Source organism: Panthera tigris, chromosome C1 (genome assembly GCF_018350195.1).
Source record: "Panthera tigris isolate Pti1 chromosome C1, P.tigris_Pti1_mat1.1, whole genome shotgun sequence".
Classification (NCBI taxonomy): domain Eukaryota; kingdom Metazoa; phylum Chordata; class Mammalia; order Carnivora; family Felidae; genus Panthera; species Panthera tigris.
The window spans coordinates 67,862,301-67,890,262 of record NC_056667.1 but is presented as its reverse complement, the minus strand read 5'-3'; the positions used below and the strand labels follow the sequence as shown (position 1 = coordinate 67,890,262).

Genomic DNA, 27,962 nt, shown 5'->3' with positions numbered 1-27,962 from the left:
TATTTTCTAGCATTCTGAAGTGCAGGGAAAAGAAATAGGTCCCAAAACACACAGTGAAATTAGGGATAATACACTGCAAAAGTTACGTGAATATAACAATAGGTAAGCTAGTGGTCACAATCAATATAACACCACCAATAATAATAGTAAAGCTAACATTTACTGAGTGTGAACTACGTACCAAGTACTGTTGTAAACACTGCATGTAATAGTTCAGTTATTCCCCTACAATGACCATATGTGCTAGGTAGTGGTATTAGCACCATTTTACAGATCGAAAGTGGAGGCAGGAAAATTTAGGTAACTTGTTCAAGCTCACCCAGCTAGTATGGGATGGAGTGGGAGAGAAACTGAAGCAGCTGGTCTCCATGGTGATTGCCATTATGCTACGTGAAAGCGAACACAGGATGATATGAGAACTTTGAGCAATTTGTTTTGCATCTTGGTACTGCCCATGTTTTCCTTAATTGCTCCCCAAACCATCATTTCAATTTTATCCACGTTGACTATGTTGGTTGTAGTATGACAGAAGGCCAAGGAAAGTGATAATCAGCAACACCTATAGAATATATAACAAAAACTAACAGAAAGGGTTTGCATCCCTTTAAGCATCGTTAATATTCTTTCTATTTCAACCATCCTGTTTGCATTTAGAAATTAATGAAAATGTTTCACAGCTATTAAGAAGAGTTTAACTGGGGTAAAAGTTGCCCCACAGGAGGAATAGAGAAATACCCATTCTCCAGCTGTTGTAAGGGGTGGTTACTGAAGGCTCACAGCTGCCTTTATCTTCTGAGAAGGAAGCTGCCTTGCTTGGAATGTACCCCCATGGGGGCAGCCAGCAGCCAATGATTAACTGATATATGTGGAGTATAAAAGGTGGATTGAAGGATGGATTGAACTCTGGTGCTCCAGAGGACGAGGTTCTCACAGTTTTCAGCTGAGCACACATCCTTACTTGGCTTTTTCCCTTGCCCTCCTTTTTCTCCTCCCGTTGACTTCTCCTAAGAGCACTACCTCAATAAATCCCTTTTATAAGAATCTTTTTCTTCAATTTTGCTTTTAGAGAACTGAAGCCAAGATGGATTGTATTAGAACAGTCCCAGGAGGCAGAGTCTAAGACGGAATCCTGGAGGAAGATGGCAGTGAGTCCTCTGTGTCGCTGGTGGTAGGTACAGTATTGTCAGTCCCTGACATTCTGTAGTAGTGTGATTAAGATCAGAGGTCAGCAAACTATAATCTTTGGGCTAAACACAGCTCACTGCTTTTTGTAAATAAAGTTTTATTGGAACACATTCATTAGTATTGTATTGTATCATTAGTATATGTATTGTCAGATAGAGCTGAGTTTTTTGTTTTTTTGTTTTTTTTTTTTTAACGTTTATTTATTTTTGAGACAGAGAGAGACAGAGCATGAACGGGGGAGGGGCAGAGAGAGAGGGAGACACAGAATCGGAAGCAGGCTCCAGGCTCTGAGCCATCAGCCCAGAGCCCGACGCGGGGCTCGAACTCACGGACCGTGAGATAGTGACCTGAGCTGAAGTCGGAGGCTCAACCGACTGAGCCACCCAGGCGCCCGATAGAGCTGAGTTTTGAGACAGACACTATGGGGCCTGTAAAACCTAAAATATTTATCAGCAGTTCCTTTTTAGAAAAATCTTGCTAACTCCAGGCTAAAATTTTCATCCATGGTGGTAAGTTGGATTGAGATAGAGGTAGAAGGGAAAGCTGTAGTTAGTTTAAGGTCTTTGTTTTGTGAGGTATAAAGAAATTGAAACTGTAAGGACTGTGCATTTGGGTGACTGTGAGTACCATTCATGCACTGAAGAGAGAAAAAGACATGCTATTTGTTATTACTACTGTGTAACAAATTAGCACAAATTTAACAGCTTAAAACAACACACCCTGATTATTTCCCTGTTTCTATGGGTCAGGAGTTGAGGGATGGCTTACTGGGTCCTCTGCTATAGGGTCTTTTAGAAGGCTAAATAACACGATCAATGTGTTATTTGGGGCACAGTCTCACCTGAAGGCTTGACTGGGAAAACATCTACTGGCAAGCTCCTGTGATTATTGACAAGATTCATTTCCTTGTGAGCTGTTGGCTGAAGGCCATCCTTAGTTCCTTGCACATGGGCCTCTCTAATATGTCCTATTAATTCATCAAAGCCATCAAGAGAGGGATTTTGCTAGCAAGAAGAAAGTGACAATCTTATGTAGCCTAATCAAGGAAGTGACATCCCATCACCTTTGCCATATTCTGTTGGCTAAAAGCAAATCTGAAGGCCAGGGTATACTCAAGAGAGTAGATTATACAATGGCATAAATTCCAGGAGACAGGGCTCATTGGGAGGCATCTAAGAGTCTATCTGCCATATGGGCTCAGATCTGTTATTCAGACTTTAAAGCAAACTGTGGGAATCAGAAAGATTCAGTAGAAGCATTTAAAGAGACAAGTCTTTTAGGCCAAAGTCAGAGCCCTGAAAGAAAAGGAGTATCATCTTGAAGTTTGAGATAAGGGTATTTCGGTCATTGAAAACCCTAAATCTATATGTTCTTCTGAACACTTTTGGTCTGTCTCAGTGGCTAGTAAGATCTTTCTGTCTTGTTGGAAAAGAGATCCTCTGTGTTGAAGGCTATAATGAAGTCTCAGATGAGGCAGGCTCCTTACCAAGCAATCTTCAGGATCTGTCTGTACTTTCCATCGCAGGGTTGCATGTCAACATCTCTCGACTAGGAAAGTAATGACCTACTAAGGGAGGAGAGGAGCTATATACCAAGGAAGTGCCAGGCATTGGCTGACATGTATGCCTAGGAGGGGACTCAGAAGGAGCTGGATCAACATGGGCAGAATATAAGCGTATGAACTGTTCACAGATATGGGGTTACTGTGTTGTGACACAGAATTTAACACCATAGCAAGGTCCTGGATGATATGTCTAATATAAGACTGGGATAGCTCATGGTTTTTTGGAAAAAGTGATGGTTCACATGAAACAAATTAGAGATCCCAGCACTGTAGTAGTAATAGATAGTGGAGGAAGGAAAAAACAGATAAGAAATAGAGATGAAAAATGGGTCCATTAAGTAAGACTGAAAAATCCATATTTGACTATGTTCCTCAGGAGGGCTTGCAGAACAGTCTGTTTATTAACATGGTGAAGAATCTGCTGATGAAGGGGATTCCAACACTAGAAAAATATAGTTCTTTTTAGACCAGGGATAGTTGGAGATGATGTTATAGGACTGGAGTCCGTTGAATAGCAATGGGGATGGTAGGTTCCAGATTACAGGGCAACACTGACTATCAGAAGCAAAGTGGGTGCAATCACCACAAAGGGAAGCAAGGCTGGAATGGCTGTCCTCTGGGTGAGGGTGGAGGATGTTCCAAAGTACCTGTGCAAATGGTTACCTTATGAAAGAGAGATGAGCAGACAATCAGGGTATTATTTGTATATATAATCAAGAGAGTTAAAAAAAATAGATGAGCAAAAGGCTGAAGATCAGGCCACTGAATGAAAATCTTAATCTCTTGCTCTGTCTTCAGACCTGAGCCAATTCTCAGACCTAGAACCCACTGACTGAAGGAAAGTCTGGGTCCCATGTGAAAGGAACTGCAACATTATGGGAAGTATGACTCCCTAGTCCTTCCCCCAAAGGGCAAGAGCTATTTACTCAGGACACTGTACACTAGGGGAAAAGGGATATCCAGATCTGTCTGGGACTATCAGATAGATACAGGTATGAGCACCTAATGGATCCCTGTTAAAGTGGGGATATATAAATTTTGGGAAATAAATAGAGTCCTGACCCAGGTTCATTTCATGGTGGGTCTATTGGATCTACATGCTCACCAGTGGTCATTTACCTAGTCCTTGGATGTATCATTGAATGGATCTATTAGAAGGTGGTAGAATTGTACCATTGTTTTCTCAGTCGGCTATTGCATTAGCAAAAGCCATGTGGAAGTCCTTGAAACTAACTTCCTTGCCAAGTTAGTAAATCAAAATCAATGATTACATCCTAAGGAAAATTGCACAGATTAGTGCCATTCTCACAGATTTAAAGAATGCAGGGATGAGGATCCCCATGCTTCCTCCATGTTATTCAACAGTCTAGATGATACACAAACTAGATGGATCATGGCAGATAACAGTGGAATACTGCCAAGTTAACCAAGTTGTAGTTTCAATTGCAGCTGCCCTGTGGTATGTGATATATGCACTAGGGTAAATCAACTGGATATAAGGTATGTGGGTATTGTTCTGGCAAATATGTTATTTTCAATACCCATCAGGAGGGAGGATCAGAAGTTGCATTCATATGGATGAGCAACAGCAGTCTTGGGTCATCTTAGTGTTTTTTAATTCTCCAGCTTAGTAAAAATATATAGTCTTCAGGGACTGGAACTATCTGGACATTCTGCATAACATCATGTGTGTGCACTATATGTATAACATCATGTTAATTGGACCAAGGGACTCACGTTATGGCAAAGGGAGTATGGCAGTGGACACATGAGCCTAAGGTTCATTGGCCCTATTCTACTCTGGTACACTAAGGGACCAACATAGAGATGATCTCCTTTGAGGATGAGTACCATCTTTCAGGGTTTTGTATACACTTTACTTTTTTTTTATTTGAGAGAGAGAGAGAGAGAGAGAGTATGAGCTAGCGAGAGTAGGACAGAGAGAGAGAGAGAGAGAGAGAGCGAGCAAGAGAATCCCAAGCAGGCTCCATGCTCACCACAGAGCCCAATGAGGGTCTCGATCCCACAACACTGGGATCATGAACTGAGCTGAAATCAAGAGTCAGATACTCAATGGACTGAGCCACACAGGTGCCCTAGGTTTTGTATACACTTCAAACCAGTAGATATTATACAGTGCTCTATCCCCGATATGTATGTACTATATGAGTCCAGGAATCAAAGGGTATATATAAAATGAACCCACTCACTATCACTTCCAGTGAGCCATCTCTGCAACTTTGTTCTTAGGTCTTAGGTCCCAGTGGAGGGAAACTCCCACCAGGGGATAGAGCAAGAGTCTCAGTAAACATAAAGCTATTGCCATATTACTTTGGGCTCTTTGTGCCAGTAGACTAGCTGGCACCACAAAAAATGTTACTATATTGGCAGAGAAACTGACCTGATTATGATGAGGAGGCATCAGTGAGGCCGCATATCAGAGGCAAGCAGCAATGTGTTTGTCACTCAGGTGATCTGTTGGGATGTATTTTGGTGTTCCCATACTTTGTTTAACTGTAGTAGGCAAGTACAGCAACAACAACCTGATCAGAGCACAGTAAGCTGGAGCTCAGATACCTAGAGCTGATGACTTGGTTTACCTTTAAAGGCAATCTATGTAGACCTGCAGAAGCACCAGCCCATAAGGAGGAGTATCGAGAAAGGGGATGGAGGAGGACGATGATGATTACGTCATAGCCTTGGAACAAACTGCAGTAGGGGAAGCGAAGCCTCTGCTACCTCTTCTTTTCTGCATCAGCCCAGAAAATGTGGCCAACCAGAATCTTGAAGCAGCTGTGCCTGGAAGCAGCAAACTTGATATAAGAAACAAGTGGGTCTGGGCAGCCTGAGGGATGGAGTGCAGGGCGGTTGTTGGTGTCTCTCCCATCCACTAGTGGCTGTGTTTGGCTGCTAACAGCTCATGGCTGTACTCTTGACGAAGCTTTGCCCTCAGTGGAACATTTCCAACTCAGCCGAGAGTTACCCTTCCTGGGAATGAGAGGCATTAACCTTGTGGTACAACTTATGTTCCAGAGTCCTCCAAGGGACCAGACCGAGCTAGTTTTCAGCAGAGACCACATCTTTCTTGGCTAAGTGCTTTTATACTATTCTCCTGTTCCTCTTCTGGAAGCACTCCCCTAATAAATCATTTTCAGAAAAATTTCAATCTCAAGCCCTATTTCTAGGAATTCTGACTTAGGATACTATCTTCTACTATTAAGTATACTGGAAAAATATTTTATTCACCCATATCATTGTGACCCAAATTTGATAGGATGCACTTGGAAAGTTGTATAGATTGAGGTTGCCACCTCCTAAGATCTCTCCTTAATTTATTACCATAGCAGAGGCTCTTACTCATTTTGAATGCTCAACTTTACTATAACTGATGACCATTATTCTATTCTTGTTACTTTCCAAGACTTCAGTACTGATGTCGACTATCTTTTCAGATACAATTCTGATCATGTTACTCCCCTGATTAAACATTTTGATGACTCTCCACTGTTTCCTGGATAAAGTCTCAACCCTTTAGCATGGCATAAAGTTTTGTTTATTGGGCTGCAATTTTGAGCTGAATTCCAGTAGACTCTTCCCCCACTCTACAGCCTATACACCATGTGCTGCAGTCAGACCGAACAACTTTTTATTCCCTGAATTAGGCATGCTCTGGTTTGAATCCATGCTATGCCTTCTGCCTGGGATGGCTCTTCTCACCTCTTTTGCTTGTGAGTACCTGCTTCTTTTTTGACACAGATTGTTTATCAACTTTTCTGTGAAGCTGTTATTGACCAACTTCTGAACTTTTTTCCAAACTTCAGGAAGAGTTAAGAACTCTTTTCTTTGTGCTCTTATGTCATTAAGTACTCACCTGTGCTATGATGTTTGTCTTATTTTTTGTGATTGTTTATTAACATGTCTTCTCCCCCAAACATAAATTAAAAAGGACCATATAATTTGTTTTTGTATCAGTAATAGTGATCACATTGCCTATCATAGTTCTCTCTCTCTCTCTCTCTCTCTAGATATGTATATATGTCTGTCTATCTATTTATCTATCTATCTATCTATCTATCTATCTATCTATAAATTGATGAAGAACTTGGCATGTTCTTAGATAGCTCCTCAGTCTGACAGGCTGGTCAGTTCTATTCTAGTTCTTGCCTTCAATCATTTTCCTCTTGTTGGAGACTTAAACACTGAAGAGAGTCTTTGGACAACTGTCTGTTCACTTAAGCCAAATGACAGACCGACCTTTAGTCCAGTATCACATGAGTTTATGTAAATTTACCTGCTATGAATTCACATCAGTTCATATTCCCTGTGATTTGCAGCAAAACAGGGGCTAAGAAATAAGCTTTCAAGTAGCGATAGCAAGCCTGAAATTTAGCTCAGTGACATAAATGCAATCCTATGTTTGATCTCTCCTTCAGGGTGGTAACAAGCAAAGGAAAGCTGAGGGAAAACTGCTTTACCAGTGTAACCCCTTACCCCCTTCATAACTTCTCTACATTGTAGTCACTCTGGAGGCCAGTTTGTTGGGTGAGTGTTTCTGATTCATCTAGATTTCCATATAAGAAGGAAATGGTGTGTTCTAAGTTTTCAGATTTTTCTAAAAACATTTATTTATGTTTGTGAGGGGCTGGCTTGTGGATCCAGCCCTAGGAAGTTCAAATAAGTATACTTAAGAAAATCCCCAGTATACTATTAGAAATTGCATTAGTGATCTCGGAATAAACCAGAAGGTAAAATTGATAATAAAAGGCTCTGCTTTATGGGAAACTCGATGGTTAATGTGGCATAAAACCTGGTTATAAGAATCTGACCCGATAATATTCATTCTTTTCCTCCAGCCACATTTCTCAGCCTCAGCTGCTCCAGCTGCCTCTGACTTCAAAAGAAACTGAGTGAAGAGGGAGGGCACACAATAGAAGAAGTGGTCTGATTATCCCCCTCTGTTTGGAAATGAGTAAAGATCATAGATATGTTTTCTTCTTTCTGTGCTTTGGACTATGTAATGTCAATTACCTCAAGCAAAACCCCCTGCCCAAGATAATGCACAGATTTGGATTATACCAAAATTGCATAAAATTGGAAACAAGATATTAATAATAATCCATAATAGTGTGACAAAGTGGAATACATGTTTACTTTTATTGGCTTTAGCTGAGACAATAAAAAAAGTAAATTGGTTTAGAGATTTAAATTTATATTTATTACACCCTGACCTTTTTTGCTCTTCTCTCACCACTTTTATATTACGAATGAGGTGATTAAAGAGACTGCTTCTCTTTTGTTCCATTATGGCACATCTTTTGCCCCTTTAAATGTCTTTGTATGTTTGTGAGTGAGTGTGTGTGTGTGTGTGTGTGTGTGTGTGTGTACTGATTATTTTAACCAATGTTTGAAAATGAAGTTGGCGTGCTAGAGGTCAAGTGAGTGAGTTAGCCTGAGCTGGTAATTAAAAGACCATGTATGAAGTATTAACCAGAAGCCACTCTTGGACTTTCCATTCTCAACTCAAAATGAAACGGCAAGCATAGTAATCCCATATCACCTGTGAAAATGATGTCAGGAAATGTTTTCTCAGAGTCAGCTACTGGTCAAGACTTACAAGTTAAACACAATAATGCAGGATCAAGATTCTGGAAAGGCCAAAAGTTCGAACAGGAGACCTTTAGCCTCTCTGCCTGCAATGCATAATAATACTTCCTGTTTGTTTGGTAGGTGCTTACCATTCCCTGAAAACAAAAGCATTTATAACTTTTATGTTAGGAACTAAGTGTGTGCTCTGGTCCCATTCTTCCTGTTTAGGATTCCTTTCCACAGAAGTGAATTAATATAATTTGAACTACTAAATGAAAATAACAAACAACAACAAAATCCCCATCAACTAAAAGCTGTCTTATTAAGCTTCCAGAATATTTGGGATCATCCAAACTATAAGAGAGTTATATATAATTATGAATGAGTTTCATCAAGGTTGGCTTGCTGTTTAAATGTCTTCAATAAAGACTCTGTTTCTTTACAAGAGTCTAGATAGACCATACGGTTCTGTATTAGCCAATCAAACCTTATAGCAATAACAATAGTTGGGGATTTGACCTAAAAAGTGCTTCAATTTGAGCTATTTCTGCTCACAAATAGAGAAGATTTCAGGTAAGTAATGTGAAGTAATGTTCGTTACTAAAAGAGTTTAGAAATATATAAAATATAAAGGAGGCTTTTTAAGGAATTGAATGATTTAGTAAGCCCCAAGCTTTAGTGGTTTGTCATTTTTTTAGCCAGTTTTTAGGTTTGACTGACCAATGCCCCAAGAAAGCAGAGCAAAAACTTGAATGCAAACCTTTCAACCAGGTGACTCTATAGTTTATAAGTGGCAGTGAATGACATTTCCTCAGGAAAATCTTGGAAATTACCAGTGTTGCACATTTTATTAATCCATGTTTAACCTGAAGCCTAGAAACTAGCACCCCTTTCTTCCTGTCTTCAAAATTTCTATTACCAACTGTACTATGTTGAAGTTTATATGACAGGCTGTTTCAACACTTTTGTTTAGTTAAATGGAAGTGCATCACTTTTAAAGAAAAGCCCTATTGCCAAAAAATATAAACAGCCCTAACTTTGATTAATATAAATATTTAAAAACCAGAACATTCTGCTACATCTTGCAAAAACAATTCTGATGTTGCTGATGGGAAAGAAAAAGTGCTTTCATGCATTAGACGAATCCAACAAAATACAGCTGCAGAACAAAATTTTAAGTAAATATGAATTGTTTGCCTTTTCACAGGGCTATGGTATTTACCTAAATGGAGTTATTTTAAAACCTTTTATGTTTTATTGGTAAAAATGAAAGGTTTTTGTTTTTGTTTTTACAATTTTAGTTCTGAAGTATTTGATTTAAATTTGAAAGAGCTCTAATTAAAAAACACCACTAAAATGATTCCTCCCGCCCAGTTCAGGGTTTTGCTAATAAACCACCGGACAAGAGATGTGTGAAATGAATAGATGAAGAAAAACGTTGACAGCAAAAGCAGGGTCTGGGGGGTGAAGTTAGTTTATTAGGCCCCGTTTGTCACGAATGGGCCTGCTGCACATATAAAAGCAAATCCCTCTACCTTAGAAGATTAATTCTGAAGGAGGCACTCTTGGGTCAAAGTATACATAAGCGTGTGCCTAATCTCAGAGAAATCAGGCTATTTTCTCACAGCAATTAAGCAGAGGTCTGGGGTTTCACCCACAGTGTATTTAAACACAGGATACAATTAAACCCCAAAGTATTAATATCTTTGCTCTGCAAAATTGCCCAGGAAATAGATTTTGCTCTCTTTCAAATGAAAAGCAAGGCAAATGAAGAGAATAACTTGATTCTTAGCTAAGTTGCTGGAAATAAGAGTGTCGTATTTTCTTCTAATTGCCAATGTCTTATGTACATAAAGACAGTTCTTACTCTACAATAGGGCAAGCGTTATAAGCTTTCTAGTTTCCTTTAGTCTGAATAACAAACCTTAGAAGTTTGCATGAAAATATATTGTTTTAAACTGTGATTAAATTTCTTATTTAGCATATGTTAAAAACCAACTTCTTATAAAAATCTAAGAGCTCATTGTTTACCACCAACAAAATGTCACAACTAGGGAGCTTTGCAACCTATGTAAAGAGTAAAAAAAGTAAATGTAATTCTAAAGCAATCAAGTGTTCAAAGGGATTGCTTTCTGCAGAGATTTTTCTTGAAGTTTTTTTTATTCATATACTCATCTCAGGGCAAGAGCTGATCTAGAGAAAAGTATTGCCAGTTTAAAACACTGCTTCGAAAATGCTAACTATAAAAACAACAAAATAACTTTTATTTCTTGTGCATCAGTTCCCTGAAGGCAAAGATTTTAATAGTACAAAAGCTATATTAAATAAACCACTACCTTTGTTCAGCTGTTGAAAAAAAAAAACCTCTGGTATTAAACAAATTTTACCCATATTATAATTATTGTTACTTCTCTTTTGTCTGCTTATGAGATTAATATTCCATTTCATTGCCAAACCCCATTCTCTTTGTCTTTTCTGAGGAAGGGGAGGGGAGGGAGGTTGCTCTTAGAATAGGAAAGGATAGAAATAGTTTTTCATTTGTGTAAGAATTTCTAGCAAGACAGTTATTGGTATAGGACACAATGAGAAATCTTATAATCCATGGCATATAGGCATGTTCTTAGAAATTAATAAAACTGAAAGAATGAAGCAAAATAGAATGAGTCAGGTGTGGAATGGGGTGTGTGTGTGTGTGTGTGTGTGTGTGTGTGTACTAACATATTTTCCCACTTAATACTTCTTTGTTACTTTTAAGAGGAGATGAGTACTTAAGGTAAAGTGCAGAAGGCAATGTTTCCTTGAGACCACATGATAAATAGCTTAGGCACTTTTTTGATTGTGCTGGGCTCTGTGAGAAGGCATGCAATCTGAATTTTACGAAGGATTGTTTTAATAGGACCAATGACTTTAATAGTACTTCTTGCTGACATCACTGGCAAATTGGTCTACTCTGTAACCTTTAAAAGTGCAGCATATCCCAAAATGAGTTACTTATTAAACAAATGTTCTCTTTTTTTTTTTGAGTGCAACTGACCTTTAAATGATTATTTCTCAGCACTTGCAACAAAGAGAATCTCGCCTATCACCTTTACACTTTTGACGCTACGGTGAGTAGATCCATAACCTTTTCACAACACTTACCGTGCCACACAACATGGGATTACAAACGCTAATGAGCACCTTTTCTTTCAAGGAGAAATCCTATTACTTTATTAAATTGTTGCAGTACACAGAAGCCATGGAAAAGTATAACAATAAATCGTTATTTTGATCAGTCTGCAACCATTTTGGAAAAGATAACTCCAAAGCACCAAAGAGTAATTGGCTGCTGATAACAGTTTCTACTGACGCTTTCTCTGTTCAGCTTCGGAGGGGTGTGGGTATGGGGGAAGGGGATGAGCGATTTAAGTGGTTGTATTTGATTAAAACATTGTCTTTAGGTTCAGGCACTTATACAATTTTTGCAGGCAATTTGAACTAAACTTACAGACAACTAGCATAGTCCCCCCTTTCACTAACTAGAAGGAAAAGCTTTGCAACTTCAGAAGTATTATGGATGGTATAGATGATGATACAGATATAGATATAGATATAGATATAGATATAGATATAGATATAGATATCCTGCAGTGTTAGGGATTTTAAGACTATGCTATCCTCAGAAACAGGCACTTTTGTAAAGATGTAATGGGTGTAATCAAGTTGTGGTTTTCTTTACTTAAATAGAGATCACATATTCGGAAGAGTTGATGTTTTCTGGGATCTCTTTACTAATGCAAGGAGTTCCATGTCACGTTAAGTCCCAATGGTCTTTCCTTGAGCAAATCACCTATTTATCCTTTTGTAAAACTACTGAATCTGATCACAGTTTCATTAATCTAAACATATTCCCCTCTTAAAAAGAAAAGCAATATTCCAATACTGAAAAAAAAATCTGAGAAAAAGTTTTTTTATCTGAAGGATTCGAATCCTCGAACAAGCTAGTATATCCATACTTTATTTACCTATATTTTACCTGAATAGTAAGGCACAGGTGGTAACTTATGTTCACAAATAAGCTCTTTTTTTCTTGCAAAGCTGACCTTATTTATAAAAATACTGTTTTAAAAAGATGTTGGAGTCTTACGATTTTTAAATATCAGCCCTCCATGGAATAAAAAGGCATTTTCACAAGTGTATTCTCTCTCCCTCCTCTTTCCCCACATTGCCTACAAAGTGAGCATATTGGGATGAATTACAGAGAAGTATGAGAAAATTTTTCCTAAATAATGAAAAAGAACTGTTCTTGAAATAACATTCACTTACGGTTTTCTTTTCGGCTCTGACTTGGTAGTATTTCGTAAAGCATGAGGGGCACAGCCACAAGCCTTCATCAGAGAAATCAAAGTTAATGTCCTTTGGAAACATTGGGCTCTGAAAAAAAATAATAGCAGAAATAGGACTTATTTGGTCCCCCCAGTTTAATTTACGAGAAGGCAAATCAGTTATGTTATTGGCATGTAATCACAAAGAAAAATACACAGACCGAAGACTAAACCGACTCATTGTCAGGGCTTCCAGGATCTTATTCATTAATTATGGTGGCTGCCAACAGACAACAGAGGAAAATCAACAATGCTGGATAAAATAATCATCAAGGGCTTCTATGTCTGTAAACTATTTAAATTCTTGAAATTGAATATTTATGATGAGTGATGCTTCTTTAATGTATACCATATTGCCATCAGTTCTCAGCTCTGACTGCATTCAGAAAGCCCAGACGCACCGTCTTTTTTTTCACACCCACCTTTTCACTTGGCTTTGTCCCGGCCCCCTCTGCTAACACCCTTCCGTTAGAAACCTGGACGCCGGAGTCACTTGCTGTTTCTCAAGTGCCTGCTCATTTTGTGATACCCCTCTCATCCTTAACAATGGTGCAGTTCAATATCCTATCCGCCTGTTCACAGGCGGCTCCCGTGTGAAATGATTGTGAAGTTTCTTTTGCACCCATCAATGCGAGGCAAACCAGAGTGGGCTTCCCTCCTTGGGGTTAGTGAACCCAAGTTGTCTGTGAGCACAGACAGCACTATGGCCCCAGATGTGACTGGTTAACTGTACAAGCAGGGAGGATAAATCCACATAACAATACTTCATTCACCAAGGAAATCTGCAATGGATTACAGCTTCTCTATGGTTAAGTCTGGTCTTAATTTACTGCTTTTATTCAGTTTTCAACCACAAACGAGCCCCTTATGAGGCATTCACTATGCAGAATTGACAACTCTTTTTATCTACTTGAAAAATATTTTTGGATAATAATTTATGGTTACAAAATATGTTAAGCAGTTTCAATAGTTATATTATATTCTTTCAATGCTTAATGATGCAGTATCCCCTGTAAAAATGGAATGCCAGGAAATCTGGTAATTTTACATACAGTATTTATCACAACAGAGCAATTTGGCCATATAGAAACACAAATTAAAAAAAAACCCTGCATATTTCATAGGAAGTCTTTTAAAGACATTTTTAAGCTCTTAAATTGTATCTCAGGAGAAAATCAGGGTTCAGAACAGTGTCTAAAGGCCCTATATATATGGCTAAAAAATTATTTTGGCAAGCTCTGTATTTTATTTATGGATTATTATGTTTAAAATAGCATATTTTGAACACCCTTCAGAAGGAAAAAAAAAGCTGCAGCTCTCTCTGAGGACACAAGAGAGAGTTCATTTGCTATTTATATTTTATACATGAAACCAAAATGTGTGGGTAGGTTTGTACTTTTTCACCATCAAACGTATTCTCTTAATTTATATTCTGAATTAATGCCACCTTTTAAAAAAATCCGTCTGAAGGTGCTCATTATTATTGGGCATAGAATGTTTTTCAAGGACTGATTGCCAGTCTCTGAAACCACTCTGGAAACCCCAAACAGGCCCCAAATCATCATATCCCTTTAATAAGTGGCAAGTGCCAGTAACAGAGTTTGTCAGTTAGGAGCACATCTCCTAATATTGCCAACCAGTGACTTTAGAACTGCAAACGGGACCGACACAGATAGGAAGGTATTTTATAAATGGAGACAATGGAAACGATGTGAAGGATGTTCTCTGGGATGATAGCGTTCCTTTTCCATCGCTTTGGATCAATTTAAACCGCAGGTACACAAAGCTTTGCAACTTCCCTTTTGGCAGTATTTGAGCACTCTCAGACTCATTGATACTAAGGGACTCTTCCCATGGCAGAATGAACTCCCTGTAGATAAACAAAGGAAAACATTCAACTGAGGTACTCGCCATGTTTTCCTCATTAGTGGCTACACTGTCTTGAGCTTGGGGAAAAGCATCCTTGGCATTAACAGGAAAGGACATTGCTTTTACAAGGAAGAAAACTTTATGGTTTTCTAAAACATCTCTCCTCAAGTGCCATATGTAAATCATATTTAAAAAAAAACAGAATTGTATGTGCTTCAGGGGGTAAAACTACATAAACGTGCAATAGAAAATAATGAACTGTATCACTTTGGTTAGTTAAGCAATTATTGCTTCTTTATAGACCCAAATGCAGTTTGGTTTTCATCATAAAAATGGGGGGGGGGGGTTGGTTTTGTTTATTGTTGGTGGTGGTTTGTGATTTTGCTCGAATGTTATCATTCTTGTTATTTTAGAACGCGGCATATTCAGCCTTTAATATGGTAGCTGGGTTTCACTGCTTTCATAGATGTTCTGGATGAAGGTGTAAAATAAAAGGTTAGAAAAGTGATAAATTAGACAATAGAAGCGTCGGATTCAAATGGCACTTACTATAATTCCAAAATCATATATTAGAATAGTTTCATTAACAATATTATAGCTACTTCCTGCTGTTTATCTCAAACATATTAACATATAGATAAGAACACATTCTGTAACAGAATATAGAGCTTTGGATTTATGACAAACAACAGCAATGACCTAGCCTCATTAATCTGGGCAAAAATAGTTTCTGATCACCAACCATGGGTCAACAAGCACCAGATTCCGAGGAAGACTTTGGGGCATTCCCACCGATCTACTTAGTACGCAGACCCATAATGTTCCTGCACCCTTTACATTATACCCTGTGTACCCGGATGCTAGTGGCCTTTCTCCTTCCTCTTCCTGCCAAGTATTATATGTGAAGTTAGAGTGGGAGGGTCATTTAACAATGAATTTCCCCATTGTATAACCATTACGAAGCTATCCAGGCTAAATAACTTGTTGTTTTTTAAGTCACTGTGCAATTTCAAGGTTTTAATGGTCCTTAAAATATAATACCGTGTGTCGTTTATTTCCTGAAGTAAAAGCTAGTGCCAGCCTTTGGAATTCATGTAAAACAAGTGGTTCAATATAGTTTGAGGAGAGAATGAAAACTTGATAAGCAATTAATCTACCCTGAATGCCTTCCTCGTGGTTTGTGCCTTTTCTTACTGATTTTTTTAAAAATCCAGATGTATTCAAAAGAAAATCAAATAAAATATACATCTAGATCTTTCTATAGTGCATTTGTTAGAATGAAACCCACACACAGGGAGGCAGGAAAGATTGAACATTTAAATAATTCAAAAATAAAGGTGTTTCTGGTTGAGTAGTAGAAACTAGAATTTTTTTTCCCCCTGTGCCTGGAGCTATGGGAGAAGGGAAAGATTTGAAATGGGAAACTGCATACATAAGCATAGAGAAGGGACTAATTTCCTAACAGGATAATCCTGCAAGTGACACCTGGTTGGGGAAAAGAACTTCTCCGAGTCTGGCTGCTAATTTGCAGAGGCCCAGGCTTAAGAGTTAAGGCAGGCCAGAGACTTTGAGACTCAAGACTCAACTAGAAAACAGAGCTGAGTCTGGTTGATGTGTCTGCCAGCCAGTGTATTCCCAAGGAGCATGCATGGTGAGACTACAGAGACTTGTCAGTAAAGTCGTATTGCCTGAGATGTTGTATAGGCTGAGGAGACCCTTGTCAGGACCGTGTGTAGCAAACAGATTGAAGACCCAGGAATCCAAGAGGAGGAGGGAATGCATCTCAGTGGTTAGCGGGGCCAAGAGAATGGCACAAATTCATGCAGGGTGTCAATAGTTGAGGGCTGCAGGTGAAAAGATAATGACTTCTCCAACTCAGTAGAGAGTATGGTTTGCTCCCTTGGCAGCGTGGTACAGGGAAAAAATAGCAAATCCAAAGATATAGAGATCAATGAAAGGCTGAAGAGTTGCCTGAACAAAATTAACAGGGACAGTAATAAAGTCAGAGAGCTTGCTTTTGAGTGAATGCCACAAGTGTCTAGGAGCTTCGCAAGGTAGCATACTTCAGAAGATATTCCTTGTAGGGAAATGATAACCATGCTTGAAGGGACAAGGACGGGATCCAACAGGATGGTGTGTATGTGTAGGACTGAGACTGAGACCATGCCTCTCTATCTCTTAGTGAGGAAGTACCTGGAGGCTAAAGAACTCTATGATACCATACTTATTGCGTAAGTATGACGATCACCTATGTATCCATATTACATACATCCCTATACCTAAATTAACTGCCTGGTAAAACATATAGGCTTCACCCAAATTTTTGAGTTAATCACGAACAAGAGTACTGGTTGCCAAAGTCCCGAGGTATAGAACACTTATTCGGGCACCAGGTAGAAACACCTGCAATGTGGGTGTGCCGGACTAAGCATTCCATCATATTTTTGGCCCCTAGCGAAGACCAGCCTGGATGGAATCTGCACACATTCTGTAACCCGGATGAGTACTACATGCCTATCATCTGAATGGGGTTAGTCTCTGATTGGAGTATTGCCAAGTAACCCAATTTTAGAATAGCACAAATTTTAATTATATGTTTCATTTAGCTGACACCTGTCCTTGGAGGCTGTCATTAAAATCTAACAAGCTATGATGTGGGAACTATTATTATCTATGATTTATAGAGAGGCAAAAATAAATAAGGAGAGAAATAAGGAAAGGCTGGGAGGTTTCGAGAAGCGGTAGAATTTAAAAGGCTAGAGATTCCACTGGTGAAAAAGAGCATCGTATCAACTCCCTTGAAAATTTATAGAAAATGAAAACCCAGATCACTGAATTTCTCATGTTTGAGGCATGATTTCACTAAATATCCACCTCATCCATCATTTCACGTTGTGGATATAGTACACCACTCTTTCCCTGGGTAAATTGGGGGAAAAAGTACATTTTAAGTAAAATGGTCGAAACTGAGAAGGCATCAGTTTTAAAAATAAGTTCTACCAATTGTAGCATCCCATACCATTTGTCTTGCACACCTAGTCTGCTCAGGAGGAAAATGTGGTGAGGGAAGGGTTGGGGTACAGATGAAACAAGAGACATAATATGCTGATAATCATAGAATTTGGACAGTGAGTACATGGGGGTTTGTTATACTATTCTCACTTTCGTGTAAATTTTGGAATTTTCCATAATAAAAATTTAAAAGAAATTCAGCTTAGAGAGGCATTTAGATACTTGCACACATTTATTTGGGAAAATTAATTCATTTTATACCCTGAAATTTGAGCGTAAACAGAAGAACAGAACATCTTATATTAATTATATTACTGTACTTATGTTAATGATCCCACGGTAACTCTACTATTCTCCTAAGAGTGGAGAACCAAAGCTCCGTATACATTTTTCTACTCTCTGCATTCACAACCAATCTTTTTATAACAGCCCTGGGTTTCTAGACTGAATGCCAAATATGCTTCCCGTTTAGATCAAATTTAGCTTTAACTAAAATAATTAGCCCTTGGTCCTAATTCTAATGGAAATGTAAGACTCTTAATATTCAGTAATGGTAGCACTATTAGATACTGCTGCTAACAGTGATTTATATGAAATAATTAGCACACTGTTTCTGTTGTAGATACATGCAGAATTTGTCCTAAACCAAAGGCAAAACAATAATAAAAACTACTGCCTTTTAACCTTTCCATGAATTTAAATAAAAAACGAGCGCTGGGATTGCACATTAATAAGGCCTGTTAAGCTTGGAAGAATATTTTACATTCATCTGTAGTTCATCAGACAGGTTCATGACCTCAGAGGAACTGCTGTAGCTCCTGCAGGTCTTAAACCGGCATGGGAGAAGACACGAAATACTATTTTATGATTAGAAAATTCTACTAGAATTGACAGAAACAAGGAAACACACTCCAATATTGAGTATATGCTCTGAAATGAGCACATAGAAAAATAAAGATATTGAATGGATTGACTTTTATTCCTCCAGGCACCTTAAAAAGAAGCAACTAAAAAGACCTTTGAACATAATGCCGTAGTTTTATTCTTAATGCAGGAATTGTTAAGGGCCAGCCCCTACTGTGTGTGTGTCTGGAGGTACACGCGAAGGGGGATCACCGTCTTGTTTCCCAGTTTTCTAAGTTATATGATAATCACACACAAAAAATCATGTTTCTCATTAAAACTTTTTTTTGAATTCTCACCAAGTACATGTTTGGAAGTATCCTAGCGTTCGTTTATCCTGCCTTCCCTCGAATTTCCTGTTGAACGAACCGCGTTGTGTGAAAGCCATTGTCATTCGGCTACCACTAATAGCAGAGGCCCCACTAGAAGCAGTGGGGTTCGTGCAGTTGCATCCTCATCACTCAGCCTGAGAAAATTCCATCCACCGAGCTGATTCATGCTACTTCTTTGGATCTGCTACTGGCAGCACAATAAGGGATGAATGAAATAAGCACTCGGCAGCTGAATGCCCTTAAAGACCACTTGGGAACTTTATTTGGTGCCAGATAAAGTGACCTGCCAGTGTCAGCTGCGGGAAGCATATTGTACTGGGCTCTGCAGTCTGTCCCAGTTGCCTATTCATTTCTGAGGAAATTTTCAGGTATTGAATTTTAATCCATGATGCCCAATTATAATTTGGGACCCTTTTACATTAGAGACTGGGCTTCACCCCATTTGGCAATTAAGTCAGAGCTGCCTAATACATGATTTTAATTTCCGGAAAGCAGGTGCTTCCTTTGGTCAGTTACCAATCTCAGATTTTCCTTCATTCTTTAGCTCAAACTATTTTGATTTTCATACCCCCTGACCCCCCTTCTAGAAGTATTCACTGCATGTTAGATGATTTTCCTACTTAAGCCTGTAGGGATTCCCATAGGCTTCTTTTAAAAGTGTTTATGACTTTTTCAAAAATTCATTTTGTAGGTATCCATTTGATCTCCATTTTATAATAACTTGTTATATTGCCTTTTAAAGTAATCTGAATAAAGGTTTGTTTACATTGCCTAACACTTGCAGTTATGAAGCAAGACTCCCCAGAAATAAATATTGTCTGCATTAACTTTCTTTGTCTTCTATTTTTACCAATGTAGTTAAAGGCTTCCCTAACAATTCAAAAATGATTTTTATTTGAGTTATTTTTACAACTACGTGTCTTCTCCAAACAATGATTTATTGTTCAAAATAAATTTTTGAGAGAGCACCTTAAAATGGGAACAACTCACATATCCAGTGCCAGATTTGGAGGCAAATGCTCTATAAGTCAAATCCTATCCAAGAAGAAGTTCCCGACCCTCCACACACATACATGAAGATGGTGCAGTCTTATCTTCCAAAACTACTTTGTGCAAGATAGAGGTAGTACCAATAGAGCCGCAGAGAGGAGATTGGGAAGCCAGATATCGGTTTGTGCTGATAATGACAGCATTTTTATCCCTTCCGTTGCTATGAATGAGCTGCCTACTTCACTACTTGCTTTGCCACATACGAATTATAAACTACTGTTGAACTATTGTTGCTGTGGCGGCCATCATAGGGTTAAATTTAACCCTTTGGTGGCCATAGATGGACCTGTCATTGGTAAGGGAAGTGAGTAAAACAAAACAAAGAAAAACAACAGAGTGGGAAAAGAAAGAAAAGAGGCAAAGTAAGAAGGAGAGAGAAAGTTGGAAGAAAGGAAAGAAAAAGGGGACTTAAGATGCGGACACAGTTGAGTGCTACCCTTGGTTGGCTTAATCTGCTCATCTTTTGGCTGTCCTCTGCAGGCTGAGAGCACAAATGCCTCCTACCTACAGGGACTCCCTTGAATACTGTTGCATAATTAGCTGAGGATTAGCAAAATTGATAGTCTTTAATGGGACCATGAGCAAATGTTTCTTTTTTTTTTTAAATTTTTTTTTAACGTTTTTTTTTTTTTTTTTTAGAGACAGAGAGAGACAGAGCATGAACGGGGGAGGGGCAGAGAGAGAGGGAGACACAGAATCAGAAGCAGGCTCCAGGCTCTGAGCCATCAGCCCAGAGCCCGACGCGGGGCTCGAACTCACGGACCGGGAGATCGTGACCTGAGCCGAAGTCGGACATTTAACCGACTGAGCCACCCAGGCGCCCCAGATGTTTCTTTTAAAAAGAGACAAGCACCCAAATACTGGATCTGAAAGATGCAAAATTAGAGAGATTTGCAAAAGCACTCAGTTACCTAACAAAAGTATTCATTTAATATTTCTCTTAAGGAATTAGCTCTCCCAGAATGTAATAAATGTGATTGGATTAAGACATGTGAAATGGTATGTGGTAGTGTTTCTCAAACTATGTTCTAAGAAACGTTAATGCCATGCTGGATACTAAGTGATGCTTCCTTAAAAAAAGCATGCCCTCATCAAATACATTTCTTTTTTTTTTTTTTTTTAATTTTTTTTTTTAAACGTTTATTTATTTTTGAGACAGAGAGAGACAGAGCATGAACGGGGGAGGGTCACAGAGAGAGGGAGACACAGAATCTGAAACAGGCTCCAGGCTCTGAGCAGTCAGCACAGAGCCCGACACGGGGCTCGAACCCACAAGCTGTGAGATCACGACCTGAGCCGAAGTCGGACGCTTAACCGACTGTGCCACCCAGGCGCCCCTCATCAAATACATTTCAAGACACTAAACCATATTTGCTCTCTGAGTGGGTCACAATGCTTATTGCCGTATTATAGGCACTGAGAATTCCTGCAGTGCAGGGGCAGGGGGCGACCCATTTATGTTGAATGCAGCATTTTACAAAAACAAATTGGCTATGAAACTTTTTTTCTCCTTAAAACACTTAATGGTTTGCACTTTCTGGAACACCATTACAAAGCAGTGCATTCCAGGAACCTTATTGCTTTGTTGTTGTTGCTTTTGTTTTGAAGAGTAAAACTAGCTGAATTACAGGGTTAGTATTGACTTTGGGACGAAAATATTAAAGTTGAATACATCTGTTTAATGTGCAATTCATTAAGGTGGATATGAACCTTATACCTTATGCCATTGTTCTTACCATGCCTGTTTACTTTTCTGTATTCAGCCTCTAACCATATTAGGGCAGGACCCGTGTTTTGTTTTCCATTGTATCTCTAAGAACTTGCGTAGTGCTTGGTACAGTGTTCGTATTCAATACATATTTGTTTGAATAAATAAATGAACACTGTAGTAGACATCTTTTTAAGTTATAGATGTAACCATAGTAGAATGTGGGTTTTAAAACAATAATTTGGGCCTCAAAGTAAAAATAATAGAAGTAAAAGTCAGAATAACTAAATTTCCCTGGTCTTTAATAGCTTTGTCAGAGGCCAATAAATTCCTCACCAATTACTCTATTGTCTGATAGATAGCTTCATTGCTCCTGTTAGCCGGTCTGTTTGGAGTCAATGTTCATTCTGTTCTATAATTTTCCAATTTGTTTTTAAGTCTTTATATCTTCAATTATATTCCAATAGCCATTTCTTACCTGCCCTTTACTTTTTGTTGAATGAATTCTTAAAAGCAAACTAATACTGAACATCATATATCACAATGTGCTCTCAGAAACTTACTGAAGAGACAAGAAAAGGCAGTGAAGGCCTGGGGGTGAGGCGTGTGTGGTATAGAAGGGGTAAAAGACATAAGATGTTTAATTCATTCAACAAATATTTACTGAGTGCCTATTCTATGCTGGGCACAGTGTATAGTCTAGACAATTCAAAGTCAGACAAAAATATGAAATATTCATCAGACAGATATCACCAGAATTAAGAATTTTCAAAATTTCATCACCCCCCCAAGTCAGTTTATATTCTAGAATGACTTGATATTTTTAGAGCAATGATTTCATGTGCAAATTGTTTGTCTTATCTATTTTGTTCTGTTTTTACAGCGGTTCACCTTTTCTATCTTGACAATGCCAACTTGCCTGAAATTGTACAATATTTTATGGGCCAGGACAAACCACTTAATATGATTCTGTCGCATAAAATTTAAAGTCCTTTTAGTTACCTTCAATCAAAGTAGTAACCGTTCAAAAGTCTACTTCAAGAATGGTGTTGACCAATGGTTGGTAAACTATGTCCTGTGGGCCAAATATGTCCTATCAGACATGTTTATAAGTAAAGTCTTATTGGAACACAGCTACACTTACTCACTTACATATTGTCTATGACTGCTGTTCTTTTGTTCAGTATTAAGTATAGACATGAAAAGCTGGAATGTCTAAATTTTATGTCTAAGTTTTTACATTCTGTGCCGGGATTATAGGGTTTGTCTCCAGAAGTATTATACTTCCGGAGTATATATTGTAGGCAGGCTCCAAGCTGATCTATTTCCTGATATCCATTTTCTTGTGTTCCCATCCTACACAGAATAGGGCTGACTTGTATAATCAATAGGACATTGTGGAAATTATGGAGTGTGACTTATGAGTCTGGGTCATAAAAGGCATTGTGATTTCTGTCTTGTTCTGAAAGAACCAGCTATTATGTCTAGGGGACACTCAAGTAGCTCCCAGGAAAGTCCATGTGACAAGGAACTGAGCTATCTGCCAACAGCTGATGAGGAATGGAGGCAATCCATGAACATCCAGTGAGTGAGCCATCTTAGAAGCATACCCTCAAGTTGCAGTAAAACCTTTTGATGATGGCAGCTCCTGCTGATATCTCCACCACAGCCTCCTAAGAGACCTGGAGCTGGAACCACTCAGGTGAGTCAGTCTTGAATTCTTGACCTTCAGAACTATGAGATAATAAATGTTTACTGTTTTAAAGCCACTAATTTTTGGGTAATTCATTATACAGCAATAGATAACTAACATGACGTAAGAGAACGTGGGCTCTGATGTCACACAACTTGTGTTTGAAACCTGGATCTACCACTTGCTAAGATGCATGACTTTGGGCAGATTATTAACTCTAGTACTTAGTCTTCTTGTCTAGAAAAATGGGAATATTATTGCCCACATTTCACAGAATTGTTGTGAAGAATTCAAGGAAGTAATGAGTGAAAAGATTGTTACATAAATGTTAGTGATTGTTGCATAAATGTTAGTAGTTATTTTCTTTTCATTATTGTCAGAATGGACTCCCAACTATCCACCTAAAGATTCTTCAAACCTCTTTTGTTTTTTTGGCAACTAAGTGAATACATAGAAGTTTGAAGGACTTTTATCCCATGTACTAGAATTCATACAACTTAGAATACCTCAACTGAATGTGGGGGGTCAGTAGAGCAAGTAATTAAGAGAAAAGGCTATCGTCAATATATTGGAAAACAAGACATATATTAGTACTGCATAATATTTCATATAAAAATAATAGAAGGTGAAGAACACGCTGCTACCCAAGAAAACAGGTAAAATTATATAGCCTAACCCCAGCCACACATTTTCAAAAACAAAATGACAAATGTAATTTTTGGCCTTATTTGCTAAAGCCTAAACTACACATATTGGTTTTTGGTAAAAAATAAAAGATAAATAGCCAAATATTATGATGCTTTGCAGGTTGCTTGAGTTATCTAACCCTTCTTTAATCCAAGGGATTATTGAACAAAACCGATGTTCATTCAAAAACACTTATGAAATCTGTTGTGGATTACCAATATCATCAGTTAAACCTGTTTCAAATTTATTGCTTTCATTCAGGTTAAATAATAAAAGGGTCCATTTGTCCCACCACATGTATATACACGAATTCAGCTTTCATCATTCCCTACAAGTTTAATCCAGTGATTTATGTTTTTTAACGCATGTTCAAGGAATCTGTTGAAGAAACTCATCCAGACAGACAGAAGAGTTAGATGGGATTAATAGGGTGTATGCAGGATTTAAAACTGGTTGATTCAGTTCAGAGTAAGTTAAAAAGAGAAAAAGAATATAACACTGTAACCCTCCTTGAGGTTCTAATCATTTTAATGACTTTAGCAAAAAAAAAAAAAAAAAAAAAACAGAACAAAACAAAACAAAAAAAAAAACAGGCTAAGGTCAAGAAAGTTCAGAGACAAGGATCCCTGTTTCTAGCAATACATTACATGAAGAAGTCATTGCTTCAGCTGTTCCTTTTTTTCTAACAGTGAGAAACACTGCTATATTTTTCTTAGAAAAAGTCTGCCTTCTATATAAGTCATCATATTAATGATTAAATCTGAGGTTTCAGAATTCTTGATTTCCTTGGTGAAACCATTGTATTTCACGTAACACCACAACCAACAGCAAAAACTAGGAAAAAATCGGGCATGCTGACTTTATTTTTAAATGTTTATAGCCAGGCAATGTATTACTTTTGAGATCCTCAGATAGCAACTGCTCAAATACAAAAAAATACTATGACTTAATCTCATTATTGATGACTTGAACATTTAAAAACATTCAATTTATGTCTTGCAAGAGCAAAAATATTGGAATATGAGGAGGAAAAATCTGTTTTCCCCAGGAAAGCGAAGTCCATTCCACGCTTTCAGGTATTTTTTTTCAGTGATATTCTAATCTTTATACACATTAAGAACTTCCTTTGATAATATTGTTTCATTAGTGTAAAATGTATTTTAACAAATATGCCCTTTTCCATTAACTTCTTGCCAAACACAGAGGACAAATGGAGACTTGATAAGCATATTTTAGTGCTTCATTGACCCCGATATGTATTTCCAGCCCTCATTTTGTTACAACTTTCATAGTTTAATGGAACACCTTGGGCCATGAAGTGTTTTGTGTTCATTAACTTTTAAAGAGGAACAGATACGCTATCTGATTATTAGCATTTGGGACAGAATATCAAGTGCTCTTCATATTTTTCTGATTCTACCCACATCACAGACTAGATATAGGGACATGGCAAATGGGAACTAGAATTCGGTGTGTCCAACCGAACTTTGTGCGATGGGGAGATGTACTATACCTGTGGGGTCTTCACTGTAGCTGCCGCATGTGGCTGTTGCACGCTTGAAATGCCATTAATACAACAGAGGTGCTGGATTTTTAATTTTACTTGTACTAATTTGTTTAAATTTAAATAGCCACATGTTACTGGTGGCTGCCACCCTGGACAGCACAGGATTCGATGGCTTATGGTCAGATTTTCAAGAAGAACAGCTGACTCCACAACAATTGATGATCTTAGTTTGTAGCTTTGGCCACTCTTATTCCTACATTGATAATGTCTAAAAAGATCAACCTTTGGTTGTTTTTAAATGCCATAGACTTAAATTTGCTAGAGAATGTCTGCTCTTTGTAGCATTTTGCATATACAGACACCATGAGATTTAACTGCTTTCTATGAAAAGTTGCACTGCTCAGATAAAATTTATATTTAATTGTTTTCAGTGTATTATTTATTAATACAACTGGGGTTCTTTCTTGTTCAATATTATCGTTAGTTTAAATTTCCTCAAATAGGGGCCCCTGGGTGGCTCAGTCAGTTAAGCGTCCGACTTCAGCTCGGGTCATGATCTCACAGCTCGTGTGTTCAAGCCCCATGTTGGGCTCTGTTATGACAGCTCAGAGCTTGGAGCCTGCTTTGGATTTTGTGTCTCCCTCTCTCTCTGCCCCTCCCCCGCTTGTGCTCTGTCTTTCAAAAATAAAAACAAACATTTAAAAAAAAGAAATTAAAAAAATAAATAAAATTTCTTCAAACAATTTACAAGAATTATCTTCAAAATACATACAATGCTATCAGATCTTAATTTCCTACTTATATGAAGAGGTAAAATATTTATCTCAGGCAAAATATGCCTGGAGATACCTAATATCATAATTATTTAAAATGTCATTTGCATGATGTCTTGAGTTCAAGTAAATTTGTTGAGTGAAAGGAAAGAATAAATATGAAAGTTTCAACAGACTCCTGCATTTTTATAATGGGTTGGGGTTTGACTTATGTTAATATACCTTTGATCCTTATTACTTTATTTTTTTATTAACGTTTATTTATTTTTGAGAGTGAGAGAGACAGAGTGTGAGCGGGGGACAGGCAGATAGAGAGAGAAAGACATAGAATCTGAAAAGGCTCCAGGCTCTGAGCTGTCAGCACAGAGCCCAACGTGGGGCTCGAACTCACAAGCCGTGAGATCATGACCTGAGCTGAAGTCAGACACTTAACCGACTGAGCCACCCAGGTGCCCCTTATCCTTATTACTCTAGTTGTGAAATTTTTAAATCATCATTTCATCTTTTGTTTTTAGTTTCTACAGTGATGTATTGCAAGATTATGGGCAGGGCATTCAGCTTCAAGTTTTTTGTGTATTTGATTTCACTTAAATGGGTAATGACATTATGATCTGCTGGCAAGTTATTTAAAAACTCTGATTGACCAAAACTAGCCAGGAATAACCTAATAGCAACCAATACATATTTGTGGGAGTAGGAATATTTTTAAAGTTCATTGAAATGCCCTGGAATTTCCTTTCTTGTATAACTCTGTATGCAAAATCCTTTCTTCGTTTGCTTATTTCTTTGGATTTATATATACAACCAAATTCACAGAGTATGCTGTATCTCAGTACTCTAAATTCCTTATTTTTCTTTCTCAATTTTTGTTATCTACAGATAAGCTCTGTCCGTGTACCCCACAAAGGGCTGCAGTATCTTAACTATTCCAGCCCCCAATCTATTCTGCACTGTCAATCACATCACCTCCCAAGGTGCTTCACTGCACACAAATCAAGTTTGAGTCAAGTTTACTTCTAATCAATAGATCCTTATAGATTGTTTTAGTATACCTAAATCACTTCCCAGAAAATATCTTGCCATCTCATTTCTAATGGGAAAACATTAGATGTGATTTCAATCTGGGCCACTAAAGAAGAAAGGCTAATGTACTCTTCTGGTCCATCAGGGCCCTAAACTCCATGTAGTTCTTACATGAAATGGGAAAATGTTTTCTTTCAAGTCAAAGACACACACAACGGGAACATTGTAACTGGGGGGCAGTGGAGAATGAAAAAAAGGGCTGAAGGAAGTGCCTGCTGCTAGATTGTTTCGACACTGTGGAAAGCTTATGCATTGCCTTGAAATCTGCAATGCGGTCAGGCACGCGAGTTCTAAAGTGAAAAAAAAAAATCTGGAAATCTTTTTTTTTTTTTTTTCATTTTAGTAAATCAACAGCAAATGTAGCTACTGATGCTACTTTGAATGTGATAAAAACACAGTCCATTTATTATCCATATTCCAAAAATATTTATTGCTCTAATAAGACAGTTAAATAGTATGCTAAGCAGCTGTTCTTAACAATCTGTCCTGTTCTAGAGCTAAGGGGAGTACTGAGAAAATTTGTATTTAGATGTTGTGCTTTCCAGTTAACAAAATGCTCTCATACAGATCATCTATTTAATCTTTGTAGTAGCACTGTGAGAGTATGTCCTTGAACCGCAGTCAGGAAACTGAGGCTCTCATAGAC

At 38.0% G+C, this 27,962-nt stretch overlaps 2 long non-coding RNA genes across 2 annotated transcripts in view; both read left to right on the top strand.

Annotated features, from left to right (window-relative positions):
* The first annotated feature begins 993 nt into the window (after positions 1-993).
* On the top strand, positions 994-7,941 carry LOC122241138. The gene is made up of 4 exons (XR_006221123.1): positions 994-1,168; positions 5,358-5,579; positions 7,183-7,291; positions 7,603-7,941. It is a non-coding gene; the product is annotated as an uncharacterized LOC122241138 (long non-coding RNA).
* Positions 7,942-23,063: 15,122 nt separating this feature from the next.
* Positions 23,064-27,962, top strand: part of LOC122241137 — a 67,316-nt gene continuing 62,417 nt past the window's right edge. The window contains exon 1 of the long non-coding RNA XR_006221122.1: positions 23,064-23,275. This is a non-coding gene — a long non-coding RNA (uncharacterized LOC122241137). The remainder of the gene's footprint in view (positions 23,276-27,962) is intronic.